The sequence below is a fragment of the Macaca mulatta genome, chromosome 3 (assembly GCF_049350105.2).
Source record: "Macaca mulatta isolate MMU2019108-1 chromosome 3, T2T-MMU8v2.0, whole genome shotgun sequence".
NCBI classification, from domain to species: Eukaryota; Metazoa; Chordata; class Mammalia; order Primates; family Cercopithecidae; genus Macaca; species Macaca mulatta.
Window position 1 is genome coordinate 25,673,523 of NC_133408.1, and position 15,482 is coordinate 25,689,004.

At 33.2% G+C, this 15,482-nt stretch overlaps 1 pseudogene; it reads left to right on the forward strand.

Annotated features, from left to right (window-relative positions):
- The first annotated feature begins 4,291 nt into the window (after positions 1–4,291).
- On the forward strand, positions 4,292–5,647 carry LOC100430778 (tRNA (guanine(6)-N(2))-methyltransferase THUMP3 pseudogene; annotated as a pseudogene).
- The last annotated feature ends 9,835 nt before the right edge of the window (positions 5,648–15,482 follow it).

Sequence of the window (15,482 nt, forward strand, 5' to 3'; positions counted from 1 at the left end):
AAAGCTCAAATATTTTTTACAATGGATATTACATCTATATTTCAGTTTAATTTGTAATATGTAGAAACTGCTGTATTCAAAAACACATAAATATCCTCTGGAATAAAATAATATGGTGTTTTCTTAAAGAAATATCTTTAAGGAATTTGGATGTCAAGACAGATAATGGGCAATATTAGTTTTACTTTTAGTAATCTCTTTGTCAGTATGATTGCAAAGACATGATGACAGAAAACTAACTGAATTGTATAACTACATTCAGAGGAGATTAATGCTAGGAAGAAGCCCAGCAAATTGAATGTTGTAGTTGTGTCTCAATATCTCAAGTGGGGAGCAAGAAAGAAAGACTTCTCAGATAAAGTTAATGAAGAGGACAGTTGAAGGAGTGGGGCCAGTCTCAAACAGCAGTGAAAACCCAGGCATGAGGAAACAAGATTAAAATCTCTTGATTCAAGTTACCTGTGTGTTCATTCAATAAGCATTATAATAATGTTATTGAAAATATGTTCATAACTCACTTATTATTATTATTATTTTTTATTATATTGTTTGGAGACAGAGTCTCACTCTGTCACCAGGCTGGAGTGCAGTAGCACAATCTCAGCTCACTGCAGCCTCTGCCTCTTGTATTCAAGTGATTCTCCTGCCTCAGCCTCCCGAGTAGCTGAGATTACCCGTACACCACCACCCCCAGCTAATTTTTGTATTTTTAATAAAGGCGGGGTTTCACCATGTTGGCCAGGATGGTCTCAATCTCCTGACTTCGTGATATGCCTGCCTTGGCCTCCCAAAGTGCTGGGATTACAGGCATGGACCACCACAACTGGTCTGTAATTCACTTAATATGGAAGTGAAGCAATGTGTTAGAACAAATGTGAAACATATTTACTGCTAAAAAGTACTGAAATTTTGCAGATTATCTCATTTATAAATTACGGAATTGAACTCACATGGAAGATTCTTCTATTTAAGGAGGGAAAATATTTTTTAAAGTTACAAAAGATCCTTAGTATTCAATTTTCAGGGATGACGTGATCCACCAATCATCCACTTTTATTTTACTCTTATCCACATCTGTGTTTAATGTTTTGCATATTTTTAAACTCATAAAGAAGTACTATTCATGTGTCAACATAATCTAATAAATATATATTTAGAAACAACCCTGATGTTTTATAACTCACTGGGTAATCAGAATAATTATAAATAAAACTCCCTAATAGTTAACTCACCTCCTTATATTATATACAGGCCAAATTATAATTTTCACTCCCATTTATTACTGGAAGTTCAAAATAATGCCCTCATACAACAATAAGCTATTCTTATATGCAGGCCAAATTATAATTTTCACTCCCATTTATTACTGGAAGTTCAAAATAATGCCCTCATATGACAATAAGCTATTCTTCTTAACATCTGCTCAGTTTTAGGGACTTTTGACTTATTCCTTCAATTCTGTGAATCGCTATATGGTATGCACAGATTTTTGTCCTTGTATTATAAACTTCTTGCAAGTAGTGAACATGCCTGGTATTGTATCTTCAGGGTCTAATTTATATATAACATGGTCAAAAAATGTTTATTGACTTAAAAAATCAATTAGCAACCTAAGTTAATTCTGAAAGCATGGATCAATAGTTTCCAAACACAGCTATTTTTCTTAAATTCTAAAATTTATTTTTACTAAACTTTCAGAAACATTTTTCCTTTTGCTTTTTCCTACGTACCATAGAAATTATTCCTTATTTATTGCATTACTCTGGAATATAGATTATGATAAACAATAATGACTTTGCTAATATGTTGACAATAATAGAATACAATATTTTTTAAAAATAATAGATGTGATAGTTCTAAATATATTTCAAAATCAATTAAAATAAACTCAAATTATAATCCTCCTAAATTTCAAACCATTTATTCAACAATTTCCAAAGTAGAAAGCAAGAGATGTATAAAATCTTAATAACATTTAATGTAAATTGACTAAATTGTTCAATTAAATCACAGAGTGGCTGAGTGGGTTTAAAAACAAGGCCCAACTATATGCTGCCTAAAAGAAACTCATTCTACCTATAAAGACATACTAGACTTAAAGTGAAGAGAAGGACAGATTTTCCATGTAAATGGAAAAAAATAATAGCAGGAATAACTATACTTATAAGAGTCTCTACTAAATGGACTTTAAGTCAAAAACTGTAAAAAAAAAAAAAGGAGGTCAATTCAGCATGACGATATAACAATAGTAAATATATATGCACCCAACACTGAAGCACCCGAGTATATAAAGCTAATATTAATACATCTAAAGGGAGAAATAGACTGCTATCCAATAATAGTAGTGGACATCAACACCCTAGTTTTAGCAATAAACAGGTCATCCAGGCATAAAATCAACATAAAAACATCAGAGTTAAACTATACTCTAAACCAAATGAACCTAAAAGACATTTACAAAATATTGTATCCAACTGTTGTAGAATATACATTCTTCTCATTAGCACATGGAACATTCTTCAGGATAAACCATACTTTAGGCCATAAAAGAAGTCACAACAACTTTGAGTAAAAGGTGAAATCATATCAAGAATCTGTTCTAATCACAGTGATATAAAATTAGAAATTAAAAAAAAAAAAAAGAAACTTTGAAAACTATGTAACTACCTGAAAATTAAACAAAATGCTCCTGAATAACCAATGGATCAATAAATAAATTAAGAAGAAAATTAAAATACTTTTTAAGAAAAATGAAAATGGAAACACAACATACAAAAATCTATGAGATATAGCAAAAGCAGTACTAAGAAAAATGCTTATAGCAATAAGTACATATCTCACAAAATAGACCCCAAGTAAACAATGTAACATTGCACCTGAGGGAACTAAGGGAACTACAAAAACAAGAAAAAACCAAAGCTAAAAGTAGTACAAGAAAATAAATAATGAAGATCAGAGCAGAAATGTAGGAAACTGAGACTAATAAAAACACAAAAGGTCAACAAATGAAAAAGTTGCTTTTCTGAAAAGAAAAACAAAATCAACAAATGATTAGCTAGGCTAATTAAGTAAAAAAGGAGAGAAAATCAAAATAAATCAAATCAGAGCCAAGAAAGGAAACATTACAACTCATACCATAGAAATTCAAAAGATCATTAGAGACTGTTAGGAACAACTTATATCAACAAATTAAAAAACCTGGAAAAAATGGGATAAACTCCTGGACACACACAACATATAATGATTGAACCATGAAGAAATAAGAAATCTGAACAGATCTAAAATACACAATGAGATTGAAGCAGCAATAAAATAATTTTCCATCAAAGAAAATAGAAGACCTGATGAATTCACTGCTAAATTCTATTAAAAAAACCCTTATGTCATTCAAACTATTTGGAAAAAAATGAGAAGATAGTATTTCCAATCTCATTCTAAAAGGCAAGAATCATCCTAATATCAAAACACAACAAAAAAAAGAAAATGATAGGCCAGTATCTGTGATGAACCTAGATGCAAAAATTAGTAACAAAATACTAACAAACAGAATTCAACAACACATTAAAAAGTTCATTCATCATGATTAAGTAGAATTGATCTCGAGGAGACAAGAATAGTTTAACATATGCAAGTCAATAAAAATGACACATCACATCACCAGAATCAAAGATAAAAAAAAATATGATTATTTCAATAGATGCTGAAAAAGCATTCAATGAAATTCAACATTCCCATATTATAAAATCTTTCAAAAATTGACTTAACATGATAAAAGCTATGTAGGGCAAACCCACAATGAATATCATACTATTGAGAAATAAAAAATGAGAATGGAAGAACAGGTAATGAGAAAAATGAAAACCTTTCTTCTAAGATTTGGAACAAGAAAAAGAATCCCCACTTTCACCACTTTTATTCAATATAGTCCAGGAAGTTCTAGCCAGAGCAATTAGGCAAGAGGAAAAAAAAATCATGACATCAATATTAGAAAGGAAGAAATCAAATTTTCTTCACTTACAAATGACATTATCTTGTATTTAGAAAAACCCAAAAACTCCACCAAAATATTACAAATAATAGATGAATCAGTAGAGTTGCAGGGTACAAAATCAACATACAAAAATTGGTAGCATATATATGTGCTAACAAATCAGTCTGAAAAGTATTAATAAAGCAATCCCAGGAGTTGAAAGGGTCTGCACTGGTAACCAACATTTCCCACATCTCTCATCATGTCTATCCATGCATCCGAGTCTGGGACAGTGTTAGGGATCTTGGAAGCACTGCCAACATGTCTTATATTGAAGAAACCCCTAACCAATTCCTAGATGTAAACTTTCATGAGAGCCAGAAGTCTGTAGAAGTGACAGAAAGTGACCTCAGAAATTTATTGTCTGAGGTCAATTGATATCTTATTTGTGGTTGTTCAGGAGTTTCAAGATTACCAGTTCAAATAAACAGTAGATGAAGTTCTAAAGGATTTTTTTTGAAGACTTGGCCAGAAAACTCATATGGTCAAACCCTTTAAAAGTATGAAAAATTAATACCAGTCCTAAGGAAAAAAATACGACAAAAAAGACAAATTAGAATTTAAGTGAAGTAAGATTGAAATGGGCGAGAAGTCAAAATAGATGAGAGAGATGTTAAAAAAGATTCACTAACAATGCTTTAGATTCACATATCTTCAATTACTATGAAACTCCAGCTACCAATAGAGGAGGTATCAATATTAGTAGGTGATTGTTTGGCATCTTGCAAAGATGACACTAACTAAAGCTCAAAATATGAACCTGAGCCTCAAGAGCTACAGTTTAGAGTCACATGCAACAGGGCAGGAGAAAATATTACTTTACCTCAAATGAGGCCACAGAACATTTTGAGGGTGCTGTTCAAGATTATTTTAAGTGGAAGGCTGATACGACCAACTTTGACATGAAAGTTTTTTTTAACATCCATGATAATGAAATTATTGTGGACATTGCATTTACTGAAGAGAGTCTCCACTGAAGTAATATCATACATTTTGGACCTATTACTCTTAGATCAACTCTTGCTTGTAATAGGCTCTGGATCTGTGATCCTCTGTCTTATGATATAATAGTCAATTCAATTTGTGGAAGAGGAGCAATACCAATGCAGGGAGCTACGGAGTAATCTGACTACTACCATATTGCTGGTGATAGTAATCCACTGGCTGTGAATAAAGCAGCAAATAACATAGAATCTTTATTGACCAAGAGAAGACAAATTAAAGAAGGCAAACCATCCTGGGGTTTGCCCATAGAGGCTGGTCAATGGGATATCTGAAGTATGCCATTGAGAACTGGCTCTGTGGAAATTATTGTAATGGATTTGCCGTTTGGAAAAAAGGATGGGATCCAAGAAGAGAAACCAGAACCTTTATCTATCTTGCCTATGGAAGATAATCTGTGTCTATATGACTACAACAGGCTGAGCTGTACTACTTACTCAGGATATGAAATACTTTACCAAGGTATTATCTGGAATGTGATATGTACAGCAAAAGACAAATACAGACTGGGTGTATATTGGGGGTTTTCATGCTGTGGTTTATGTACTGATACATATGCCTCAAGCTTTTGTTCATCTTTCGGAACAAGATGTAGAAAGAGGAACTCCTTGTTGATCCCCAAAAATGAAGATGACTAATAGCATTTATACTTCCCCAAAATGGAAAGTTTAGCATGACTCTGAGAGAAAAATAGTGTTAACTAAAGTGCAGTCTGCATGCTTTAATCCTGTTCAAAGCTCTTCACCCTGGTTAGCCAAAGGTGTGAATTACAAAACACTGCTAAAAGAAATCAGAGATGACCCAAACAAATGGAAAAACATTCCATGTTCATGGATAAGAAGACTCAGTATAGTTAAAATAGACATACTGCCCAAAGCAGTTTACAAATTCAATGCTATTCCTACCAAACTACCACTGACATTCTTCATAGAATTAGAAAAAAAATTATAAAATTTATATGAAACCAAAAAGCAGCCCAAATATCCAAGGCAATCCTAAGCAAAAGAACAAAGTTGGAGAAATCACGTTAACCAACTTCAGACTGTACTACGGGGCTACAGTAACCAAAACGGCACAGAATAGAACTGGTATAAAAACTGACGCAAGACAAATGAAACAAAATAGAGAACCCAGAAATAATGGCAGACACCTACAACTATCTGATCTTAGACAACATCGACAAAAATAAGCAATGGGGAAAGAACTTTCTGTTCAGTAAATGTTGCTGGGATAACTGACTAGTCATATGCAGAAGATTGAAACTGGACTCCTTCCTTGCACCATATCGAAAAATTAACCCAAGATAGATTGAAGTCTTAAATGTGAAACCCCAAACTATAAAAATCCTGGAAGACAACTGAGGCAATACCATTCAGGATATAGGCACAGGCAACCAAAAAGACACAAAAAGCAATGGCAACCAAAACAAAAATTTACAAATGGGACCTAATTAAGCTAAACAGCTTTTGCACAGCAAAAGAAACTATCAATGCAGTAAACAGGTAACTTATAAAACAGGAGAAAACATTTTCAAATTATGCATATGACAAATGTCTAATATCCAGAATTTATAAGGAACTTAAGCAAATTTACAAGTGAAAAACAATGCCATTAAAAAAGTGGGCAAAGGACATGACCAGACACTTTTCAAAAGAGGACATACACGTGGCCAACTGTCATATGAAAAAAAGAGTCAACATCACTAATCATTAGAGAAATGCAAATTAAAACCACAGTGAGATGCCATCTCACACCAATCAGAATGGGTATTACTAAAAAGCCAAAAAAAAAAAAAAAAAAAAAAAGAACAGATGCTGGTGAGATCATGGAGAAAAGAGAATGCTTACATACTGCTGGAGGGAATGTAAATTAGTTCAGCTATTGTGTAAAGCAGTGTGGCAATTCCTCAAATAACTTAAAACAGAATTACTATTGACCCAACAATCAAAGGAATATAAGTTGTCCTACCACAAAGACACATGCATGTACTATTCATTGCAGCATTATTCACAATAAAAATAATGATCCTGGGAAAACTGGTTACTTATATACAGAAGAAAGAAACTAGATCCCCATCTATCACCATATGCAAAAATCACCTCAAAATGGACTGAAGACTTAAATGTAAGACCCAAAACTATGAAAATAATAGAAGAAAACACTGGAGAAATGCTGCAAGACATCAATCTGAGCAAAGATGCTTGGGCAAGAACTCCAAAGTAAAGGCAACAAAAGCAAAAATAGACACATGGTATTACATCACGCTAAAAAGCTTCTACACAGCAAAGGAAACAACACAGTGCAGAGATAATTTACAGAATAATAGAAAATATTTGTATACTATGCATCTGACAGGGGATTAATAACCAGAATGTTCAAGAAACTCAAACAATTCAATAGCCTAAAAAGAATAAACCCAAATAAACAAATTTTTAAAATGAGTAAAGGATCTGAAAAGACTCTTCTTAAAAGAAAACATGGAAATAACCAACATCATATGAAAGAAAAATTATCAACATCACTAATCATCAGGGAAATGGAAATCCAATCCACAATGAGATATTATCTCATCAAGTTAGGTTAACTATTACCAAAAAGACCAAAAAAAAAAAAAAAATGCTAGAAAGGATGTATGTGAAGAATGAGGTACGCTTGTACTGTGTTGGTGGGAATGTGAATTGGCATAGCCACATTGGAAAGAGGTATGGAGGATCCCAAAAATACTAAAAATAGAACTACCAATGATTAAACAATCTCACTTAGGGGTATGTATCCAAAATAAAGGAAAATAGCGTTTGGAAAAGATATATGCAGCTCTATTCACAATAGCCAAGGTTTGTTATCAATGGAGGTGTCCAATAGCAAATAAATGTGTAAAGAAAATGTGGTATATATACAAAATAGAATACTATTCAGGTGTAAAAAGAATAAAATCCTGTCAATTGCAGCAGCGTGGATAAAACTGAAGGTCATTATGTTAGGTTAAATAAGCACAGACAACAAATATTGCATGTCCTCACTCCTATCTGGGAACTAATAAAATGGACCTCACGGAAGCAGAGAGTAGAATAGTGTTCACCAGAATCTTGAAAGGGAAGAGGACAGGGTGAAATTAAGAGAAGTCGGTTAATGGGTACAAAAATACAGTTAAATACAAGCAATAAGTTCTAATATTGATAGTACAGTTAGAAAATTATATTTAATAGTGATATATAGAGTATTTCCAGAAAGCTAGAAGACAAGAATTGCAATGGTCCCAAAATAAAGAAAAGATACATTTTTAAGGTGATAGATATCCCATGTGCCCTAATTTGATCATTAAACATTCTATACATGTATGAAAATATCACGTGCACCCCATAAATATGTAAACTATGATATATCGATTAAGAAGTGGGGGTAACAAACATGTACTCCACGTATCTAAAATAGAAGCTGACATTTTAATTAATTAATTTATTTATTTTTCATTCCAATAGGATTTTGGGGAACAGGTGGTGTTTGGTTACATGAATAAGGTCTTTAGCGGTGATTTTGGAAATTTTGGTTTAACCAACACCCAAGCAGCATATATTGTACCCAATGTGTAACCTTTGATTCTTCACCACCCCACACCCTTTTCCCTGAGTCTCCAAATTCCAATGTATCATTCCTACGCCTTTACATCCTCATAGCTTAGCTCTCACATATGAATGAGAACATATGATGTTTTAAAAATGCTGCCTATTGTTTTTATGCATTTTAGTGTGACTAAAAAGTCACATTTAGATGTGACTTTTATGCTCAACTCAGATGCCACATTAAAAAAGCTTCTAAGTATCACTTGTCAAGGCGATTTGATGTGTTTTGATGACTTTTTAAATGTCATATTAACAATTTAATAAGCTGAGACATATAGCTTACATCCTGAAATATATTTCATCTGAAATAGTTTACACATTAGTGCCATTTTTTAAGAAAAAATTAGAACTGTACCCTCCACAACTTCACATCTCACTTGGACTTGAACCTGTGTCCTGTAGCTTCCTCACTTTCCCACTATGCTTCAACCATCTCGATGCCCCTCTAAGTTCACTCCTGCTTTGCTTTTGCACTTACTATTCTCTTTACAAGAAAGATTTTGCTGTCTGGTATTTGTGCTTTATTTCTCAACCTTCTTCAATTTTCTGCTTAAATTTCACTTTCAGAGGGATCCTCTCTTACTACATTGTTTAAACTAGAACTTCTTCATTCTGACCCATCAAAATTGTCACTCTTTAGGTCCTTATCTCATTTATTTTAATTTGGAACACTTTTCACCACCTGACACATTACATGCAATTTCCTTTTTTAATTTGTCTCACACAACAAAATATAAGCTAGCTATAAAAACACCAATATTATTTTGAATATCGTGTGTTTTCTCAATGTTCAGAATAGTATCTGACTTGTAGAAGGTTGGTTAATATATGTGTAATGATTGAATGAAATTAATAGCATTTTATTTTTCAGCAATATTTCTAATATTTAATTATTTTGTCCTTGTTCAGGATGATATGCCAACGCAATTTAATATTAGTTAATTTAATGAATATATTTTAAAGCTGCTACTGAAAAAAATGTATTCTCTGGCTAAAGCAGTTCTTATTCTTTGAAATAAATAATTTATAACTTCCAATGGCCTCATCAAACTGCCAAAGTGTAATTGTGGTTACAAGAAAATAATGGAAGCTTGTTTAAAATTAAACATTGTGTATTTTATAGATCTAGAGAGCCTCTCAATAAGTTCCCTATCCTCTGTACCACAATATAACACATAGGTGTTTTCTAAATCAAAGCTTTTACTATGTAAGTGGTAAAATAAATCAAGTAATTTACCAATACAGCAAAAGTTATTAAACCTTTGTTGAAGGAAATGTGACATAAACTAGAAACTTCCTTTGTAAACATGGCACCATCAGGGCAACAATCTACTAACACCAAATAAAGATTTTCGGGAGCGTCGAGTGGATTTACAAATCATGTTCCTCCAGAAGAAAATATCACTTTCTGAGCCTGACAACACTCATCCAAGTAGCAGCTGTGCTGTAACCCTAGTCATATGAAAATAATAGAATTGAGATGATGAGCTATCTAAGGTAGAAATAGTATTAATGTGACATTTTTATAAAGAGAGATACAACAAACTATCATAATAAAGAGAATTGGCAACAACAAATCAAATTCTTCAGTCTTGACTGTAAGATGAATGTTGGTGAATCAATCTTTTAAAACTGTCTTTTGAAAAGAAATTACACTATCAGATGCATTTGTTACACTACTTTGTGATACACTGATGCTCTATTAATACAGCATACACTGATTCTTTCTTCACCTGAGCAACTTTAATTACTGCCTCTCATTTTCCTACTGTGGCTGAAGCCCAGTATTTTGATGGAAGTGTTATCATATAAAGGGAATATTTTTATATAGAAATGACAAACTGCCCTAATATATCACAGTACAACTACTCTACTCTAGAGTAGCAATAGTTAGGGCCATAAATAAAGTCTTGCTTCTGCTAAACAAAGGAATAACAGCAATGACATTAACTGTCTGGCTGGAAAACACCTAAGTGAATATTCTCAAAGGATATCTTAGATGATGGAAAAAAAAATGGAAAAGACCAGCCACTTCTTGAAGTTTTTAGAATGAATTCAGAATATGCCTGCGTAATTGTCAACGGCAATACATTTTCCCCATGTAAGTTTATTGTTTAGATATTGCAAGTCGAGAATGAAAAGCATTTTTACATGCTTTTTTAACCTATGAAATGTACTTCAGAGAGCCCTATTTCTAATCATGAAGTCATATATATATGTACATATATGTGTGTATATATGTATATATGTGTATATATGTATATGTATGTATACATATGTTAGTGGTTATTTTGTGTACATCTATTTATTTTTTTCTTTCAAAGCCATTTGGCAAGGTAAAAATAAAGGCTATTGTTAATTATGCAACCACTTTTTATCAATCTCTATGATATTCTGAACCAGCAAGATATAGTGAGATCTAACAATGGTGAAATAAAATAAGTACTAAAATGGTCATTGAATTTTTCTTTTCCTTAATTTTCTTTGTTTTGTTTTACTTCATTTTGGTGTAAAATGTAGGAATATGAAAATAAAGCTTTATATAATTGTATCTATACTTTACCTATTTGTAGCCTGTCATGCTGCACATGATTTTTAGTACACTAAAATCAAGAGCAGTAACTGAAAAAAAAGGAGGAAAAAGGATTATGAATAGCAATAAAACATCAGTGCAAATAAATATATATATGTACGTAAATGAAGTTAAGGATTAGGGAAAGACATAATTATGAGAATAAAGATTACATAATTGTTTCAGTTAACCTTCAGTTTGAATCTTAGCTTTCTAAAAGCCAAAGAGAAATGGAAACAAACATTTTATAGTCAGTGAAAAGACAGGAGTGCAGATACTTTAAGGAAAGCAAGTAATAAACCTATTGCAAAGATCTCAAATAATATTACCACAGTACATATGATATGTTTACAATGAGGAGTATATTGAATAATGTCATAAAAACTGTTGGTGTCCAAATCAGGAATACATTTTACATTATTTTTAATATGATTTTTCATGACATAAAAATTTACTATTTTATTAGTCTGTGCTCACACTGCTAATAAAGAGATATCTAAGACTGGGTAATCTATAAAGGAAAGAGGTTTAATTGACTCACAATTCCACATGTCTGGGAAGGCCTCACAACCACGGTGGAAGGTGAATGAGGAGCAAAGACATGTCTTGCATGGCAGCAGGCAAGAAAGTGTAGGCAGGGAAATTCCCATTTACAAAACCATCAGCTCTAGTGAGACTTACTCAGTATTTCAAGAACAGCATGGGAAATACCTGCCCCATGACTCCATTACCCCCTACCGGGTCCCTCGCCCTACGCATGAGGATTATGGAAGCAACAATTCAACATGAGACTTGGGTGGGGACAGAGCCAAACCATATCAACTGTAATACTGTTTTGGATCATATTATTTTAGGAAACTGTTTTTTGGTGTGAAAAAAAATACAGTTATCTTTAGATAAAAGGGTATACTACTTGAAAAACTTATCTGTTAACACCATGTCTACATTTTTATTAATGCTTTTAAGAAGCTAGATAGAAGACAGTTTTTAATAGTATTCTCTAATGATAATCTGGAGTTAAAGTACTATTAGCTGTTGAGTGAGACCATAATGTGTGAATGATGGGAGTCATCTCACTCAGAATTGAGTCCAAGGAGCGCTAACCCCAAAGCTATATGGGTTTGCATGAAGACGTGCCTTCAGACAGAGCAAGCCTTTTATTTTTTCTCATAACAAATGTGGATCTAGTCTAGCACATGAAAGATTGATTACCTAGATATCTGAAATTATAAACTGTACGACATGGTCAGGATCATTTTAGCTTGATGATTTCAAAATGCATATCATCATCATTTGCTTGCAATAGCATATGGGTGGAAAAGATCTGTAATTCTTCTATTGAAGGTTAATATTATGCAATGTTGTGTCTTAATGATTCCTGGAAATATTTGTGGCAAAATACACCTAATAAGTAAGTGAAACCTTTGGACTTCTATATACTATCTATATGGGGGAAAAAAAAAAGAAATGAGTTTTGTAGAGTTAATAATAAGAACATTTGTATATTATAGTCATTACCTATTTTAACTTACAGGTAACTTTATTTACTGCTAGTTAATGACTAGCACAATATGCAGGGTTTATAGATACTGGTTATCTGTAATGGACAGGACTATGTTTCTGAAAGTGGTGTGCTGGTGATTACTCAAAGATGGGATAGGTTGAGCAATGATTTGTACAACTGTAAATCCCATAGTGTAAATACACCCACCATATCCAATTTCAAGTTATGATGGGATGTCACCAAAGATGGAGTTGGAAAGAGATGTTTAGTACCACATCATTATATAGTATTTTCAGTGTATAGATTTTACCACATATATGGGAAACTCTTATTTAAATATTAATCATGTTACCTCTACTATTCTAAATTAAAATTATATATGAAACTTATCTAAACACACATTTGAAAAATCAAAATAATGCTATAATCATAATATAAAGAAGAAATTATATAAGAAAGGTGGCTCCAATACCAAGAGAACCATATTGCTGTTTAGGATACGAGTTTCCAGGATAAAACATTCTTGACAAAATTTTGAGTCATCCCTTGGTTTAAAGTAAATTCTAATTTGAGGAAAACTCTTTATAACTTGAAACTTCAAAAAATAGTTTAAGTTGATATTTGTTTTAAATATATTCTAAGACAGATAATGATAAACATGTATTTCATTTATCTGAATGTCCAGTCACCATTTGAAGATGCCTGTCTGGCAGCCTTCTATCTTTCCTATCCCTGGCACAATAAGGGACAGAGGTATTCTGCAATCTTTTTTTTTTTTTTTTTGAGACGGAGCCTCGCTCTGTCGCCCAGGCTGGAGTGCAGTGGCGTGATCTCGGCTCACTGCAAGCTCCGCCTCCTGGGTTCACGCCATTCTCCTGCCTCAGCCTCCCAAGTAACTGAGACGACAGGGGCCCGCCACCTCGCCCGGCTAGTTTTTTGTATTTTTTTAGTAGAGGCGGGGTTTCACCGTGTTAGCCAGGATGGTCTCGATCTCCTGACCTCGTGATCTGCCCGCCTCGGCCTCCCAAAGTGCTGGGATTACAGGCTGGAGCCACCGCGCCCAGCGTATTCTGCAGTCTTGTGACAACTAGAAAAATTGCATACATGTGCAAGCCATTCCGTACCAGCAGTGTTATATACACTGAAAACTACTAGTATTGGGGTCACTATGATGGAAATCAAAGTACCTGGTCTCTGGTTCCTAGATTCTATTAAATAGCAATAAATATCTCACTTAATCTGTTAAATGAAAGATAGTTACTACTGTTATGATTTTTGATAATGTCAAATTAATAAAAATCATATCAACAAATTATAAAAAGATTCATTTCTATTTCATGTTAGTAATTCTCAAATTTATTATACTTAAATTTTCTATATAAATATCATTCAACAAAACCTTAGTTTCACCAGCTGTGTATTGCTTTTATTAAAGAAAGGCACAATGCACTGTGGTGATATTTCTACAATTTGTTGAGGTTATGTTCCATAAACCACTTAGAATCAAAAAAGACATAGCTATTGATTTCTGTAAGTAAATCATTATTTCAGTGTAAAATGTTTGTCCATGTGATTGCTCGCCCATTTAGCAAATGACATCTCACAGTACACTAATTGCTACGTCGGTTAATTCATCTCCGTAGATATACTGTTAACCACCAAAAGAAACCAAGAGAAGTGGATAACATAATTGCATCTTAAAAATATAAGTATAACCTTCCGTATCATCCTAAGCCTTCTTTAAGACAACAAAATAAAACATAATTTCCAATAGCTTTTAAAGCAATGGTGCTTCCCCAATAGGCAGTTATATTCCAGTAATATTTTCAAAAGCTTTACACGAATTTGTAGATGTTATTTTCTTCATAGATGTATAAGTAATTTCCATTTCACAAGTCAAAACATTTTTAAACTGTGCAGTCTGATTGTTTTCACTGATCCATTTGATACAAGCAGGCAAAACATGTTAGTATGTAGTTCAACCCTAGATATTGTGCCACAATTATGCTGTATTGGTCAGTGGATACTTTCAGACAAATCTAGACGTCATCCCTTTAATCAAGATCTCACAGTCTTATGGTTGAAACAGATGTATAAACAGGTAATTTGAATAAAAATTGTGTAATGTTCATAGAACATCATAGAGTCATAAATTAGGGCACAATGTAAGTTAAAGTAGCACAAGTGACTATAAAATGTAAACATGGAAATATCCATGTGTTCAAATAATACATTTATTTTTCATTCACATAAATATCAAAAATGGTGTTTCTGATTAGTGCCTGCAGGAGTCGGGGGTGGGGGGAAGTGCTCTACTCCGCTGAGTCACTCAAGAACTACAGCCTTCAACACTGTTTCCAGGGTCATCTAGGTGATCATTTCAAGCTAACAAAAGTAGAGAGAGTGGGTAAAATGACATATCTGCTTCCCTAACAAGCATGGGCTGGAAGTGACACCCTTGATTCATTTGGTTTTCCATGGTTAAAATCCAGTCAGTTGGCCATCTCTAATTGTAAGAGAGGCTGGAAAGTGAAATCTGGCTGAGGTCTGAGAAAGAAAGAAAGGAAGGGGGAGAAAAGAGGGAAAGAAAGAGGGAGAGGGAAGAAGAGAGAAAGAGAGAGAGAGAGAGAGCTTATTTTCAGAGATTACGTAGCACTCTGTCACTTTCCTCTGTGTTAAAACTAAAAGAAAAAACGCCACGCAGCTGTAAGCAATAGGAGATTTTAAAGGACTTTTAATCAGAGAAGTAACATG